We start from the raw sequence: 16,605 nt of genomic DNA, 5'->3' as shown, positions 1-16,605 counted from the left end.
GATTGATTTATGACTAATACTATTTATTAACCTTACTCAATTTATAAGATATATGATTCCTTTTCTTTACTAACCCAACCCTCACATTTACAACTACTGTACCCATCCCCACCTTTTGATGACCCCAGAACTGACGGACCTAATAATCTGAGACGTAATGGAGAGACTAAACCTAGGGGCCCTAACATGGAACCTACTAGACTGGCAATAAGGGAGGCTGCAATTCAAGAAGGAGCCAAGGAGATGCTAAAAACTGCACAATCCCATCTCCCATTGAGGGTACTTTCTTGGAATATCACTGGTTTAGGCTCCAACCTAGATTGTATGTATTGGGGTCTTTTATTTGACCAGTTTGAGGCCTGCCTCTTTTAAGAAATCTGACTGATCACAAAAATACAGTGAACAGGTTTTATCATCTATAATATATGGGCATTAGTTAGGGATAGGGGCAGATCTTCTTGGGGCTTGATGCGACCTCTGACCCTGCTGGCAAGCAGGTCACTCCCCGCGCTGCTGCACGGCTCTGCCTGAATTGTTTTTGCCTAATCTCGTATTTTTCCCCTGTGCCTAACTTGCTTTCTTGTCCAGACTTGTTTTTATTCCTCTGTGCCTGTACTTGCTTTATTACCCAGACTTTGTTTATTCCTCTGTGCCTGTACTTTTTTTCTTGCCTAAACTTGTTTTTCCTTCCTGTGCCCAGTTCTCCCGCTGCCCGTCTGTTTTACCTGCCGCGGCGTCCCTGCGGCCCCACCCCCAGCAATTCCGCTTGCCGCCCGCTCCCGCCACCCAGCTGCTCCTCCCTCCCACATCCCCCCATATGGAGGCTGCACAGCGGCCCATCTGCGCCTGTCAGTGTTTGCCCGCTCCGGAACCGTGCCCAACGCCAGGACCCCTTGGCCGCATGAACGCCACAACGCCCGACACTGCTACGATGCCAGAACACTCCAGGCAATCACACACCTGCTTACTGGCTGCCCCGAAGCGCACCTACGGAGCTTTCACCTGCCAGAACTTCAGCTTCAGAAGCATCCGCCCCACCATGCTGCTGACCAGGAATGAACCCAACCACCTCAGATGCATCCTTCTCAACATCCGCTCTGCCTGCATACACGCCATTAAACTCTGGGACCTACTCAACTCAACCTCCCCAGACGTCGCCTTCCTGACCGAGACCTGGCTGAACCCCGCCTCTGCACCTGACATAGCCAAAGCCGTACCGGACGGCTACAAGATTACCCGCAGGGACCGCACCAACGGAGCAGGAGGAGGAATCGCAATCATCCACAGGAACACTCTCAGAGTCTCGACCAACACCGACGACACCCTCAGCACCGTCGAACACCTGCACTTTCGAGATCCACACCGATCCCAACACCACCATCAGAGGAACCCTCATCTACAGACCCCCTGTACCCTGACCACAATTCAGCGACTCCATCGCCGACTTCGGCAGCACACACGCCCTCGCCTCCAAGGACTACATCCTCCTCAGAGACCTGAACTTCCACCTCGAGAACAACAACGACACCAACTCCACCAGACTGATCGACAACATAGCCATCCTCAAACTTAGACAACTCGTCATAACACCCACCCACTCGGCTGGTCAAACGCTTGACCCCATCTTCTCCTCAACCACACCACCGAACTCCACTGGACCGACCATCGCTGCATCCACTTCACCTTCAAGAAGCCCACCACGCACCACCTCACCCAACAGATGCCGCTGCTGGAGCAAAGTCACCGAAGACCAACTAACCACCACCCTCGCCCAGAACCCACCTGCTGACCCCACCGACCCCCGACACCACCGCCCGCAACCTCAGACAGTGGATCAACGACTGCGCCAATACCCTCGCCTGATCAAGAAACCCTCCAACAGTCACACCAACAAGAAAGCCAGCTACTTCACTGAAGACTTCCGGGCCACCAAGCAAACCTGCCAAAAGCTGGAGAAGATCTGGCTTCGTGAACGTACACTGGACATCCACGCAGCCCACAAGAACGCCACCTGCAGACACCATCACCTCATCAGATACGCCAAACGGGCCTCCTTCAAAGACCACCTAGATAACAACGCAAACAACAGCAAGGAGCTCTTCAACATTGTGAAGAAACTCTCCAACCCCAGCTTCAACACCAACGACGTCACACCTTTGCAAGACCTTTGTGCCTCGCTGACCACCTTCTTCCACCGCAAGATCGCAGACATCTACTACAGCTTTAACGCCATGACTGCCCTGACAACCACTGAGACCTCCACCCTCACGACCACCATCTGCACCAACCGCCTGCTCTCCTGTACCAACATCAAAGACGACAACACAATTAAGATCATGAACACCATCCACTCCGGATCTTCGTCAGACCCTTGCCCACACCACATCTTCAACAAAGCCAGCACAGCCAACCCACCTCATCTCCAGAAAGTCATCAACACCTCCTTCGAGACAGCAACCTTCCTGGAGAGCTGGAAGCACGCCGAAATCAACGCCTTACTCAAGAAACACAAGGCGGACCCCATGGACCTCAAGAACTTCCAGCCCATCTCCATGCTCCCATTCCCGGCAAAGGTCATTGAGAAGACAATCAATGAACAACTGACCCGCTACCTCGACGAGAACAACATCCTGGACCCTTCCCAGTCCGGGTTCTGCAGCAACCACAGCACCGAGACTGCCCTCTACGCCACCACCGATGACATCAAGTCCCTGCTGGACAACGGCGAAACAGCAGCCCTCATCCTCCTGGACCTGTCAGCCGCCTTCGACATAGTCTGCCACCACACACTACGAACACGACTCCACAACACCAGGATCCAAGAGAAGGCCCTGGACGGGACCACCTCCTTCCTCTCTGGCAGAACACAGAGCGTCCGCCTTCCTCTCCAAAGCCACCCAGATCATCTGCGGCGTACCCCAGGGCACATCCTCAGCCCAACTCTGTTTAATATCTACATGGCATCGCTCGCCCACGTAGCCCATTGGCACGGCCTCAACATCATCTACTATGCCTATGACACCCAGCTGATCCTCTCCCTCACCAATAAACCCCACACCGCCAGGACCAACCTTCACGAAGGAATGAAGGCCATCTCTGAATGGGTGAAGAACAGCCGACTGAAGCTGAACTCGGACAAGACGGAGGTCCTCATCCTCGGATCCATCCCTTTGGCCTGGGACGACTCCTGGTGGCCAACCGCACTGGGAACCGCCCCAACACCCACCGCCCACGCACGCAAACTAGGGGTCATCCTTGACTCCACCCTCTCCATGACTAAACAGGTCAACGCCGTCTCCTCCTCCTGCTTCAACACCCTCTGCATGGTCCGCAGGATCTATAAGTGGATCCCTACTGAAACGAGAAGATCAGTCACCCAGGCCCTTGTCAGAGGCAGGCTAGACTACAGAAACGCCCTCTATGCAGGAGTCTCGGCCAAACTTCTGAGACGGCTGGCTCGAACACATCCAGAATGCCTCTGCATGCCTGATCCTTAACATCCCTCGCTGCAGCCACCATCACACCCCACCAGAGATACCTGCACTGGCTCCCAGTCAACAAGAGGATAACCTTCAAGCTCCTCACCCACGCATACAAGGCACTCCACATCACCGGACCAACGTACCTCAACAGACGACTCAGCTTCTACACCCGCACCTCCTGCTCTGCTCCACCGACCTCGCCCTCGCCACAGTCCCCCGCTTGCGAAGAGCGACGTCCAGTGGGCGATTGTTCTCCCAACTTGCCGCCAAGACCTGGACCACCCTCCCCATCCACCTACCGCAGACCACCTGCTGACCTTCAGTAAATTCCTCAAGACCTGGAAGTTCGAGCAGTAGCAGCTTTTTCCACCCAGCGCCTTGAGACCCTCACGGGTGAGTAGTGCGCTTTACAAATGAAATGATATGATTGATTGATTGATTGATTGATTGATTGATTGATTGACCTGAGTCAAAACTGACTTGGGTGCACAGTGGAAATGATTGAGATAATATCGGAACGCATCATGTGTGCAAACCTACTATTTCCATCTGAGCTAGCTGTCTTTGTCTGCAACATTTATTCAAGACCGATGAGCAATAGACAATAATCACTAACAGTTAAATTACTCACTACACACCTGGCAGCTTTATCAGAGGCATCCCATAAAATAGTGAGAGATGATTTTAATTGCAAATTCAAGCCTCTCGATGTGAGCAATAAGAACCTTACACAAGAGGAGTATAGAGTCTGGTCGATTCCAGACCTAACAATATACCAGACTAGCTTACCCGTCGCGCGTTGCGGCGATCTCAGAAGAAAGGAAATTTAAGGAAACTTGTTATGATAACATTCAATTTACATTGTGTCATTTTTATTGAAACTTATTCATTTTAATATGGAAAACATTTTAAAGTGTTGTTTTAATTCTGTTTATTTATTCGAGTGCTTGTGGATAAACGGTATTTTTTGTTTTTCCGTCTGGTGCGTACACGAATAAAGCAGAAGGTTTTCCAACGCGTGAGCTGGCCACATACAGTTGTCCATGTGAGAAGCAGGGATTCTTCAAATGTATCCACACACTTGCAGCGATTGTCCTTGTGCTTTGTTGATGGTCATTGCAAAAGCGAGTCGCACCGTAAACTGTAAACATTCAGTATTGGAAAGATTATGAGGGCCGGGGGGCCGATATTTAGCAAATTTCTTTTTTTTTTACCAGAAACCTTCGCAAGAGTGTACTCAACAATTTTAACACATTTTTTTTTTTTTTTTGCCAGACACCTTCGCGGGATTGTACTCAACAACTTCCTAAAGTTTCATGGCGATCGGATGAATGGTGTAGTAATGCATAAAGGACAAACAGACATACTTTCATTTGTATATATATAGATTAAGAAATGGTCTCCGATGGCTCTCCAAATAAATGCTCTGACCCTAAATCTGAGTGTGTTTGCTTGCAACGGGAGAACCCCATTAGATAGAGAAGGGAGGCACACTTTCACTCAAACCCAAGGTACTAGTGTAATAGATTACATACTAGTTGATGCCAGACTCTGGCCGTATGTCACTGGATGATAATTATAACAAAGCATGACAGTGACCACAATGTCCATTCACTCAATATGGATCTCCTAGTTAGTTGGGCAACACTCACCTGACTGGAACCTCTCGATGGCAGGCGCAAACCAGCAACAAAGAAGCGCAGAATTAAATGGTGCATAAGAGATAACTCACAGTAATCAGTCTGGTAGAGAAGAGTCTAGGAGATTTAAGTTTTTGGGCCAGGAAGAACACATAGCGAGGATTGGGGTGGTTCACAACCAATTATTTCAAGTTATCCAAAATGTTTTTTATGTGAAAGGCAAATACGTTGTAGCCAGGAGGAGCCCACTTTTGTGGTTCGATAGCTATTGCATTGATGCCAAAATTGCATTAATCGCCTCACTTAGCTAAGCTAAGTGTGCGGTCTGTAAAAAGGCTGTTAGCTATGCCAAATGTCAATGAGATCAAGGGAGATGGGAGGCACTACCTGCTGCCACTAGAGCTATTGATCAAACTACATTCTGGAGCATAGTAGCCACGGGATAGACTGAGGAGGGCTCATTTATGAGCCACTGCCACACTTTTGCGCCACCGGTGCGTCACTTTTTGTGATGCACCGCCACATTTACAAAGGGACGCATCTAGGTAGATGCGTTACTTTTTAAACCCCTGCGCTACATTATACCTGTGCCAGGTATAATGTATGCAGGGTTGGCATTCCCCTGCAAGAAAGGGTCGTAGGAGTGGCGCAGCCAAATCTATGAGATTTAGCTGCACCACTTCTAGGATGCCAATGCGTCAAAACCTTATGCCGGCCTCATGGGAGGTGTAAGGATTACTCAGGCCCTTTCACATGGGGCTTTCCCTATGTGAAAGGAACATTGCTGGAGTTGCGTCAGGCTTCCGACACAACTCCAGCAATGCGCCACTTTTTTGCACGTATGTGTCCTTCCTTGCGACATGATGCGTCATATTGTAAATATGGTGCATCATTTGTGTCGCAAGGAGGGTGCACTGAGAAGTGACGCATCGCTGCTTTCACGCAGCGATGCACCACTTCTCGTAAATGAGGCCCAGGGTGTTGTTACCATCTATATATATATAAAAACGAAAGTATGTCTGTCTGTGTGTCCTTTATGCATTACTACACCATTCATCCGATCGGCATGAAACTTTAGGAAGTTGTTGAGTACACTCTCACGAATGTTTCTGGCAAAAAAATAATAATTGTTAAAATTTGTTGAGTTCACTCCCGCTAAGGTTTATGGCAAAAAAATATAAAAACATTGCTAAATATCGGCCACCCGGCCCCCCAGGGCCCTCATATTCTTTCCAATACTGAACGTTTACAGTTTACGGTGCGACTCGCTTTTGCAAAGACCATCAACAAAGCACAAGGACAATCGCTGCAAGTGTGGGGACTAGATTTGGAGAATCCAAGCTTCTCACATGGACAACTGTATGTGGCCAGCTCACGCATTGGAAAACCTTCTGATAAATTCGTGTACGCACCAGACGGAAAAACAAAAAATACTGTGTATCCACAAGCACTCAATAAATAAACAGAATTAAAACAACACTTTAAGATGTTTTCCATATTAAAATGAATACGTTTCAATAAAAATGACACAATGTAAATTGAATGTTATCATAACTAGTTTCCCTAAATGTCCTTTCTTCTGAGATCGCAGCAACGTGCGACGGGTAAGCTAGTCTATGTATATAAAAACGAAAGTATATCTGTTTGTCCTTTCTGCATTACTACGCCATTCATCCGATCACCATGAAACTTTGTGAAGTTGTTGAGTACACTCCCTCAAAGGCTTCTGGCAAAAAAAGAAATTGTCAAAAGTTGTAGAGTACACTCCCGCGAAGGTTTCTGGCAAAAAAAAAAATATGTTAAATATCGGTCCCCCGGACCCCCAGGGCCCTCATAATCTTTCCAATACTGAACGTTTACAGTTTACAGTGCCACTCACTTTTGCAATGACCATCAACAAAGCACAAGGACAATCGCTGCAAGTGTGTGGACTACATTTGGAGAATCCGTGCTTCTCACATGGACAACTGCATGTGGCCAGCTCACGTGTCGGAAAACCTTCTGATTTATTCGTGTACGCACCAGACAGAAAAACAAAAAATACTGTGTATCCACAAGCACTCAAATAAATAAACAGAATTAAAACAACACTTTAAAATGTTTTCCATATTAAAATGAATAGGTTTCAATTAAAATGACACAATGTAAATTGAATGTTATCATAACAAGTTTCCTTAAATTTCCTTTCTTCTGAGATCTCAGCAACGCGCGACGGGTAAGCTAGTTGAAAATAAAATTGCTGCAGACATTTGGAATGCACATTTTCAAAATCTATGCTCCCCGATACCAGCAGTTAGTTCACCACTAGTATTGGCAAAGAGTCTCCATGGTAGGCACGGAGGGAGCTTCCGCTAGTGATCTGTATCCCATCATCACTAGGAAGGAGGTGGCCTCGGCCATCAAGAAGATTGTCTCCCACAAAACTCTTGTAATTGATAAGATACCATGTGATTTGTTCCTGCTGAGACTGAGTTAAGGGGTCCATATTTTGTGTTCCTATTTGATGCTACCATGGGGGGGCTGCCCATTCCCCCATCTTGGGTGGGGGTCTAAAAGAATCCCTATCCATTAAAGGGGCTCCCCTCTGTTTCCAACTACAGACCCATTAACCTTATTGACAAAACGCAAACATTATTCAGTAGAGTTTTCCTAGAAAGATTACAAGAGTGGATGGAGGCTAATGATATCTAAAGTCCCCTGCAAGCAGGTTTTTGTAACTGCACGCCCACTGTTGACCAAGTGTTTAGGCTGCAGTTATGGTGTTTATAGACTTGAGATCTGTTTTCGATCTGGTCCCCAGAAAAGTTGTGTGGCATGTGTTTGCTGAGATGGGCATTCCAGCTTACGTACATATAGCCATTGATAGGCTCCATGGTCAGAATTTTGCTCAGGTCTGATGTGGCCGGCTAGGAAAGGTGACCAAACTAATCCCAGTTTATAGAGGCATAAAAAGGCTGTGTCCTTGCCCCAACACTCTTCACGCTGTATATCAATGACCTACTCACCCACCTGAACATGTGTGATACTGATGCTCCCAGATTAGCTAACATGTAGGTGCCTGAGGTAATATATGCGAACAACAAGCTCCTTTTATCCAAGCCACCCATGAATGACCAGAATATTCTGGATCAATTTAGTATGTTTTGCACTGGTAATAAATGTGAAAAAACAAAAAAACATGGTATTAAACCCATGCCGCACAATACTCTGAATGGTATGCTGTTAGAACAGGTACACATTTCTGAGTAACTTGGGATCACCCTTATCTAGCGGTTGAATTGGGCAGCACTTATTTACAAGTGACGGCTCAAACTGGCGCAACATATTGGTGGGCTGCTGAAGGTCTTTCTATAAACCTGTTTCCCCTGTAACACAGATTTACACTTATCAAGCACTGGGCTCTATTCTCTATGGTGTGGAGCTCTGGCGACATTAGGCTGACAATACTTTAGCAGTGGCAGAGAATCCCTCTGAGGCGGGATGTGGGGCTCAGGCGACTTTCTAAAGGGATTGCCACTAGACCACTATTGCACTGAAGAAGAGTTTGGGCATCACCTGAGTGTTTTTTCTATTACAGAGGGCTACTAGAGATGCTTGGCCTCCCAGTGCGAGGTGATCTCCCCGGGATTAAATATGTAAGAAATACCCTGATAAGCATGGGAAAGGAAAGGCTCTGGGAAGATCCTGTGGGGAATGGCATCCCAATTACAAAATTGGATTTTAAAAGGAATTTTAAGAATCTTAAATTAAGCATCCTTATGTAAAGTCCAGCCCTGGGTATGCTGACAAGGTCTTTTGTACAGGTAAAGGACTATTATAAAGCGGACCAGTTTGTTGATAAAATTTAACCCAACCTGGCGAGAAAGCTCTTTGTACAATGTATATACAGATTCTTACCACTGTGTACATATACTTGCAAATGGGCACACTCTGATAGTTCAGTAGAGCAGGTTTGCCCGTACTGGAACTTGGCACTGAAACTGGGGTACATGCCCTCTACTTTTGCACAGAGAGTTGTAATGCTGGGCCTTAATGTTTAATCCCAATCTGCAGGAACCTTGGAGCCAGACAGCACACGGTGGCCTATAGACTCTTACAATTGGATACTAGCAAATACTTAGTATTTGCAATCTTCAGGGTATCCACTTGCAATGTGGTGATATTGGGGGACAAACACTCTGTTACCAGCCACTGGAAGGGTTGTGGAGGCTGAGCCGCTGCAATGCCAACAATACCTAGCATGAATGATTCTTTGCACATTACTATGACAATGAACCAAGCACTTATTATACTGGCACTTTTTTTTAAAGATTATGCTGTTTTTACATGACTTTAATTGTTTGCGGAGCTTAACAGAGTCTACTGACACTTTAACTGACTAATTTTACAATGTTTTATCAACTTTTCAAATACTTTTACTGTACTTATATGGCATCTGCCCATTTCTTCTAATCCTTACCTGCATCAATTCTAATAAATTAGTGCACATTTTTATCATTTTATGGTGCATTGCCGAAATAAAGAGTATTCACTGACTGACATATACTTATATATAACTATCATTCATTTAATGCTAAAACCTAATTTAAAATTAAAATCAGAACATCTGATCTATCAAGTGATCACATAACCCCAATTTTGAATTTTTACTGAATTCAATTTTATTTATGTATTTGGTTTTTGACCAAAACATATGCTAGACTTGAATCTTACTTTAAATGTTATTGACTGCAAAATATGCAAATAATGTATAACGGGGCGTTGCCCTTATCCCTTTAAAACATACATTCTAAATATATTACGTTATTAATACATTTAATTTCGATCAATTAAATATTTTGTAAATTACACCTTTCCAGAGTAAGAGTGTGTTATTTAACTTTGATGAGGTTGTAGTCAGACAAGTGGTGATTTTAATGTGGTTGTCTTCTTGATATAATTGACACTTACAACAAACATGTCAACCTTGTGTAGCTCTCTAAGCTACAACTTTCAGCATTGCTTCAGGGAAGACTTTCAACCTTCATGGGGGTTTTAAACTGAAAACAAAACGTTTGACAGGGATGAACCATCAACCTTTTATCAGATAGGTCATTCCTGAGTCCACCTTACTCCACAATTTAATAACTGATTTTTACTTTCCTGTTGTTTTCAAAGGTACAGCTTTTGCTTTTGGTCTAACATTGTTGAGAAATGTTATGCTTTTTCTAAACTTTATTTCTGTTTTGGTTTGTTGTTGTACACCTATTCAATCCATTTTTATAGGAAAGTATTGCTGTTTAGGTCAAGCTTTTATTGATGGGAAATGTATTCCTCGAAGTAGTTTACTGTTGTCAGATTACTTAGGCTTTCTGGACGCTCAGTCACAGACAGAATCAAGTCTATGGCATGAAACCCACTTCAATGAAGCAATCCAATTTCCTACATTAATTATTTCATTATAGTATGTGATGATTAGAATGGACTTTCACAGTGAATGTTTCTAAATATAATCACAAGTATAATTTGAGATTCCTCTGAGGACCACCTTTCAGAAGTAAAGTAAGTGACACATGTCTTGACTCCTGCAAGCAAATGCGCTGCCACCAGTAGTCATTTATATTTTCATTGTCACATAACAATGAATATTGATTGACAGCATCCTTTATGGGCAATTTGTTAAAAGAAAATGCCAATACTGTAGACAGATATTCATGAAAAAGTTAAAGAGATCACTAAATGCATTTGTGAATTTGGGCTTTGACGAGTTCCATGATGAATGCATGGGAGCTCCTGTAACAAAGAAGCTCCCATTTGAAAACCAGAACTCTGTTAATGAAACATAATCTGTTACACAAGATTCTACAACATATTGGTACCTCCATGACAGACACCTACATGTGATCCGTGAGAACACAAGTACAATAGAGCACAATAGAAATAATTAACTGTCCATTATTGAAGAGATGGTAATTAAAAGTTCATGTAGTCAAATTCCTCTTTGGCTAATTTGATTTTAAACCACCCCTGGTCCAAAGTTGCATGCACATACTTCTTAAGTGCTCTGAAAGAAACCACTTCATCTCCTTCATGTGGTATCTCTATATCCTTAAAAATTTAACTCTTGTATCTATGGGGACTCAACCTATAAGCTGGTAAACAGAAGAAGTATACAATACTAAGAGAAATTGTAAAATAATTGAATACAAATGATGGAGGGACTCTTATGGTGCAAAGGCTAAATCTACAGGGCACTCATCAAGAATTATTGTAAATTTATTTGGACTACACTTTGGGCCAGATGTTCGATGGAAAATTGCATGCGCAAATGGGTTTGCGACACGTTTGCACTATTTGCAAAATAGTGTTTTGCAACTTCCTATTAGGAAGGGACATTCCCTTCCATATAGCGACTAACAGGCCATGTACAAATGTTTTGCTACCACAATTGCGGTCACAAAACACTCGCAATTTACCGCCCTGTTCAAGGGGGTGGTAATGCAGTCGCAAATAAGAAGGGGTCCCCAGGGGACACCTTCCCCTTTGCAAATGCAGGGGAAAATATTTTTAGGGGCAGGCAGTGGCCGAAGGGACCACTACCTGCCCTTAAAAAATAAGAAATTACTAGCATTACCCGTTATTTAGCTGCCTTTTTTGGTGCTAATAAAGGAAACTAATACATTTTTGGAAGGTCTCACTCGGTTACGAGATCTGAAAAAAAAGAAGGTTCAGGAAAAAGGGCTGCATTTTTTTTTTTAGACTAATTTAGTGAAAAGCAGTCCCAGATATGGAGGTCCGCTGGGCTCAGCAGGCCACCATCCCTGGGAGGGCAGCCATTTTCAAATGGGTCGCAAATTGCGATGCCTCATTAATATTCATGAGGCTCGCATTTTGCGACCCCATTGGGAATCCCAATCAGTGTCTCTAACACTGTTGTACATTGTAAATTGCGACTCACAATTTGCGACTCGTAATCAAGTGCAAATTGTAAGTCGCAATTTACAGTGGTCAGACATCTGGCTCCTTGTTCCTATTATTTTTCTAAAATAGCCCCTTCTGTCAATTCCTCTCATATGTTTTTCACCATAGTTAAATGTTTTTCAGAAGCTCAGGCACTTATCATTACCATAACACCTTCACTAGAGCTCTACTCCGCCCTTTCATCCTTTTCTATGAGAAAGTTGCCAAAATCCTGCCTGAATTTCTGACACAAGTACCCCAACATTCATCCCGTAGCTCAGTGCCAATTCAGTCTCTAGCCAAGGTCCCTTCTTTACTCATCTTTCATCCATTGATGCTGAATCTCTTGATAATTTACAGATATTTGTTAAATCTGAGTCACCTCTCGAACCTTGCCTACCTCATGCCCACACTTGGGCCCCTGACAAGAAAAGCTTATTTTTCCGAACCTTCGTAAAGTGATTTCACCATAGTTCGTGCTGATAGGCAACATGCTTAGGTCATTCCAATCCTAAAGAAGAACACTAAAATATGTCTACTTTTAGCTCTGAAACTATTTCCCTTTTCCCCTCTAAAATATTGGAAAAACATTTCAAGAAACAACTTTCAAAGTAATTAAAATCACATCATTAACTCAGCCTGATTCAGTGTGGGTTACGTCCTTCCAGCGGTATGGGTATCGCTCTACTGATGGTATCTGATAACCTCAGACAAACTCTAGACCAAGGTGGCAGTGCAGCACTAGCCATACTAAATCTGCCTGCTGCTTTTGACAATGTCTCTCATTCCACTCTGATTACTCATCTTTTTCACCTTGACAGGCACCCGCTAAAATGGTTGGTCTCTTTACCCTCAGACAGATTGCAAACACTCATCCCTAATTTCCACAGCTGCAGAGTACCCCTGAGGTTGTCTTTCCATCTGACATTGTTCTGTACCTATAGCCTCTCCCTAGCATCTCTGGTCCACTCTTTCAGCTTTGACATCATGTCCTGTGATGATGATACTGAAATAATTTTAGCTAATCCCTCTGCCACCCAGGATAACTTTCGGACATGTATGTCAGCAGTTTCAAATTGTATGACAACCGACTGCTTATAATTTATTAGAAACGAGATAAAAGTTAATGGGGCAGATGTATGAAGCCTTTTGCGATTTGCAAAGGCCGAAATTTGCAGAATTTCGGCCTTTGCGACTCGCAAAAGGCATTTTAGCATTTTTTCATATGCATCAAAAAATCACAAAATAAGGAATCGCAATAATTTGCGATTCCTTATTTTGCTTACGCATTTAAGGAATCGCAAATTTTGCGATTCCTTAAATGATATGTATGTAACCTTTTGAAATAGCGAATTTGTGTTAAGAAATCGCAAATTACCACCAACTTGTAGTTGGTGGTAATTTGCGATTTCTTTTAAAAATGCCCTATTTGGCATTTGTGAGGGTGGCATGTGACACACATACATGCCCATAGGGCATGTATGTGTGCCACATGCACACACATGTAAATTTCAGGGGTGCAGCAGGGTGTCTTTGAGACACCCCTGCACCCTTGAAATAATTCTCAAATTGCGATTAGCAAATTGCGAATTCTCAATTTGAGAATTATTGCACTATCATTCCTATGGGCCTTATTTGTTCGAATTCGCAAATAAAGAATATTAAGGAATCGCTAAAAAATAGCGATTTTGTACGTACATTCCATTTTGCGAATTCTAACTAGCGATTCGCAAAAAATCGCTATTTAGAATTCGCAAATCGGAACCTTGATACATCTGCCCCCTAATTTTTGGGAAAAACATATAGCCCTGGTTATTCTCTGCTTAGGATGCAAAAAAAGGTCTTTTAGTACCTAGCACAAGATGGAGCAGAATAGTAATACAAGCTCTGATCACTGTAACCCGGATTATGGCAACTTCCTTTATTTAGGCTGCTCTGCCTCTTTTATTTAGGTTTACAAGTTGTCCAAAATGCTGCAGCACTCATTTATTTATTTATTTATTTATTTATTTATTTATTTATTTATAACACTTATAGAGCGCCCAAATACCAATCGGTGTCCTGGTGCTGAAGTGGTAACTCCCTGAGAATAAGATTCCCGGACTAGAGGGTAAAGAGCCTTGTTTTTAGATTTTTTCTAAATGCTAGCAGATTGGTGTTTAGTTTAAGGATCAGGGGGAGGGAGTTCCAAGCCTTTGTTGCTCCCCCAACAAAGCTCCTACCCCCCCCAGCGTGTTTTCCTGATCCGAGATGTATTAATCAGTCCCATAGTGGCAGACCTAAGTTGTCTCCCTGGTCTGTACCACTGGAACTGATCCTGAAGAAACACTGGGCCTAAACCATGCAATGCCTTAAAGACAATGCAGAGGGCTTTAAACAGAATCCTCTTCCTTATCGGTAGCCAATGCAGCTTTTCTAGTTCCTTAGTAACCGATGAAAACTTGGGCAAACCCCCGATCAGGCGGGCTGCTGCATTTTGTAGGACCTGAAGTTTGTTAAGCACCCCCTGTTGTGCCTCTAAAAAGAGGCTGTTACAGTAGTCAAGACGCGAAAGTACGAGTGCCGTCACCACCGTCTTTCTGCTTCCCTCTGGTACTCATAGCTCTAAAACTCCCATCCCATGTCTCTATCTCGTACCATCTGCAGCAAACTGAACTAGCTACTGATAGGCAAGTGTTTCACTTTCAAGCCTCTAGGGCCTCTAGGGCTCTATAAAATGATTTACAACTCAGGTCCGGTCTACCATAAACTCATTCGGATCATCTAAATACTTTCAGACAATTCCACATTTTCAGTGCTGTAGGGCTAGTGGCCATTCCTTTTCTCACATTGTGGTCAAACTGTGGAATTCTCTTTCCCTAGACATTAAACCAGCGCACTGTTATAATCTATCTAACACTTTCCGTTAGCATGACTGAATGGTTTCGTCAAGCACCACAGTTCTAGTGTGCAATGAGGGAACCATTCCGTCATGTGCACATGAGCACTAAATCTCTCGGTTGTAAACAGCTTCCCCAACCTCCAGAGAAATTCATTTTTCAATGTAATGACGATTGTGTGCATGTTGCGCTGACGTCATTACGATGACACTGCGGCTCATTTCAATTTCAAAGGTTCGATGCTTGTGGGGCTATCTCAGCCCCTCACGCACAGAAACACACGGGAGATGTATCATTGGAAAGGAAATAATTTTCCCTTTCCAATGGTACCCCTCCCCAATGCATCCCACAGGAGGGTCATCCCACAGCAGGGATCCACCCACTAGGCACTGGGGAGGTGGTAGCCGCCCCTTGGGCAAAGGCTTTTGCTCTCCCCCAACGTTTTTGCATACAGTCTATCTGCCCCCGCCGGGCACACTAGGCACCAGGGATTTATTTTAATTGTGTATATAGGGGTGGCGGCTGCATTAAATGGGCAATGCCCCCCATATAAGATTGCCACAGTCCTACAGCCACCCTCCCCGGAGGCAGATGGGTACAATAGCCTCAGACCTGCCTTCTTGGGGGGCAGAAACGCACTAAGCACCAGAGATTATATTTTTTTAATACTAATTGGACAGTCTTTCTGCCCTCCCTTTGGGGCAGATGTGGGCAATAGCACCTGATTTGTCCCCAGGGAGGGCAGTAAGCCCACTAGGCAGCCAGGGACTGGTTTTTTGTAGTTGAGGGATGGAAGCTTCCCAGAATGGGCATGCCAATGCCCCCACCACCTAAAAAATGTGCCACAGTCTTTCTGCTCCCCAGGAGGCAGATGAGGCAATATCCTCTTATCCGCCCTGGGGGGCAGAAAGCCCACTAGGTACCAGGGAATTTCTTTTTATATATAGGTGTGGGCCCCCCCAAAACTAACTGGATAGTCTTTCTGCCACCCCTTAGGGGCAGATGGAGGCAATAGTCCCCGACCTGCGCCCCAGGGGTAGAAAGCTCACTAGGAAGCCAGGAATGGGCATGCAAATGCCCATACCCCCTAAAACATTTGCCACAGTCTTTCTGCCCCCCCCCCCCCGCCTGGGAGGCAGATGGGACAATAGGCCCTGATTTGCCCTCTGGGGGGCAGAAAGCCCACTAGGCACTAGGGATTATTTTTTTATACATAGCGGTGGGGCTGCCAAAATGGATATACCAGTGCCCCCCCTTGGGGGCTAGATCAGATGGGGGTTATTACCCCCAATCTACCCCTCACGGCCTACTAAACACCAGGGAGAGAATGGCTTCAAAGGTCACTACCCTTTTTTTCTAGGGAGACATTTTGTCTGTTTCTGCCCTAAGCAATATTTTTAGGCTCATATGACCCCCAATTAGGACAGGCAACTACTAGATACCAGGGAAAGTTTGTGTGTGTGTGTGAACAGGAGTTCTCCTGAGAGTCTGTGCGTACTGGTGTTTGGCTGGCTCTGTGTGACCTGGCATTTTGCTGGCAGTGTGTGTGGACTCACACTTGGCTGGTGGTGTGAATACAGGAGGAAAGAGTCAGTTATAACCCATAAAGAGTCCTAAATCGGCAGAGTGAGAGTAAGCATAAAGCTTTCATCAATAATCAGCTCA

The sequence above is a fragment of the Lissotriton vulgaris genome, chromosome 6 (assembly GCF_964263255.1).
Source record: "Lissotriton vulgaris chromosome 6, aLisVul1.2, whole genome shotgun sequence".
In the NCBI taxonomy this organism is placed as follows: Eukaryota; Metazoa; Chordata; class Amphibia; order Caudata; family Salamandridae; genus Lissotriton; species Lissotriton vulgaris.
The sequence above is the reverse complement of the archived record's forward strand: the minus strand, read 5'-3'. Positions refer to the sequence as shown.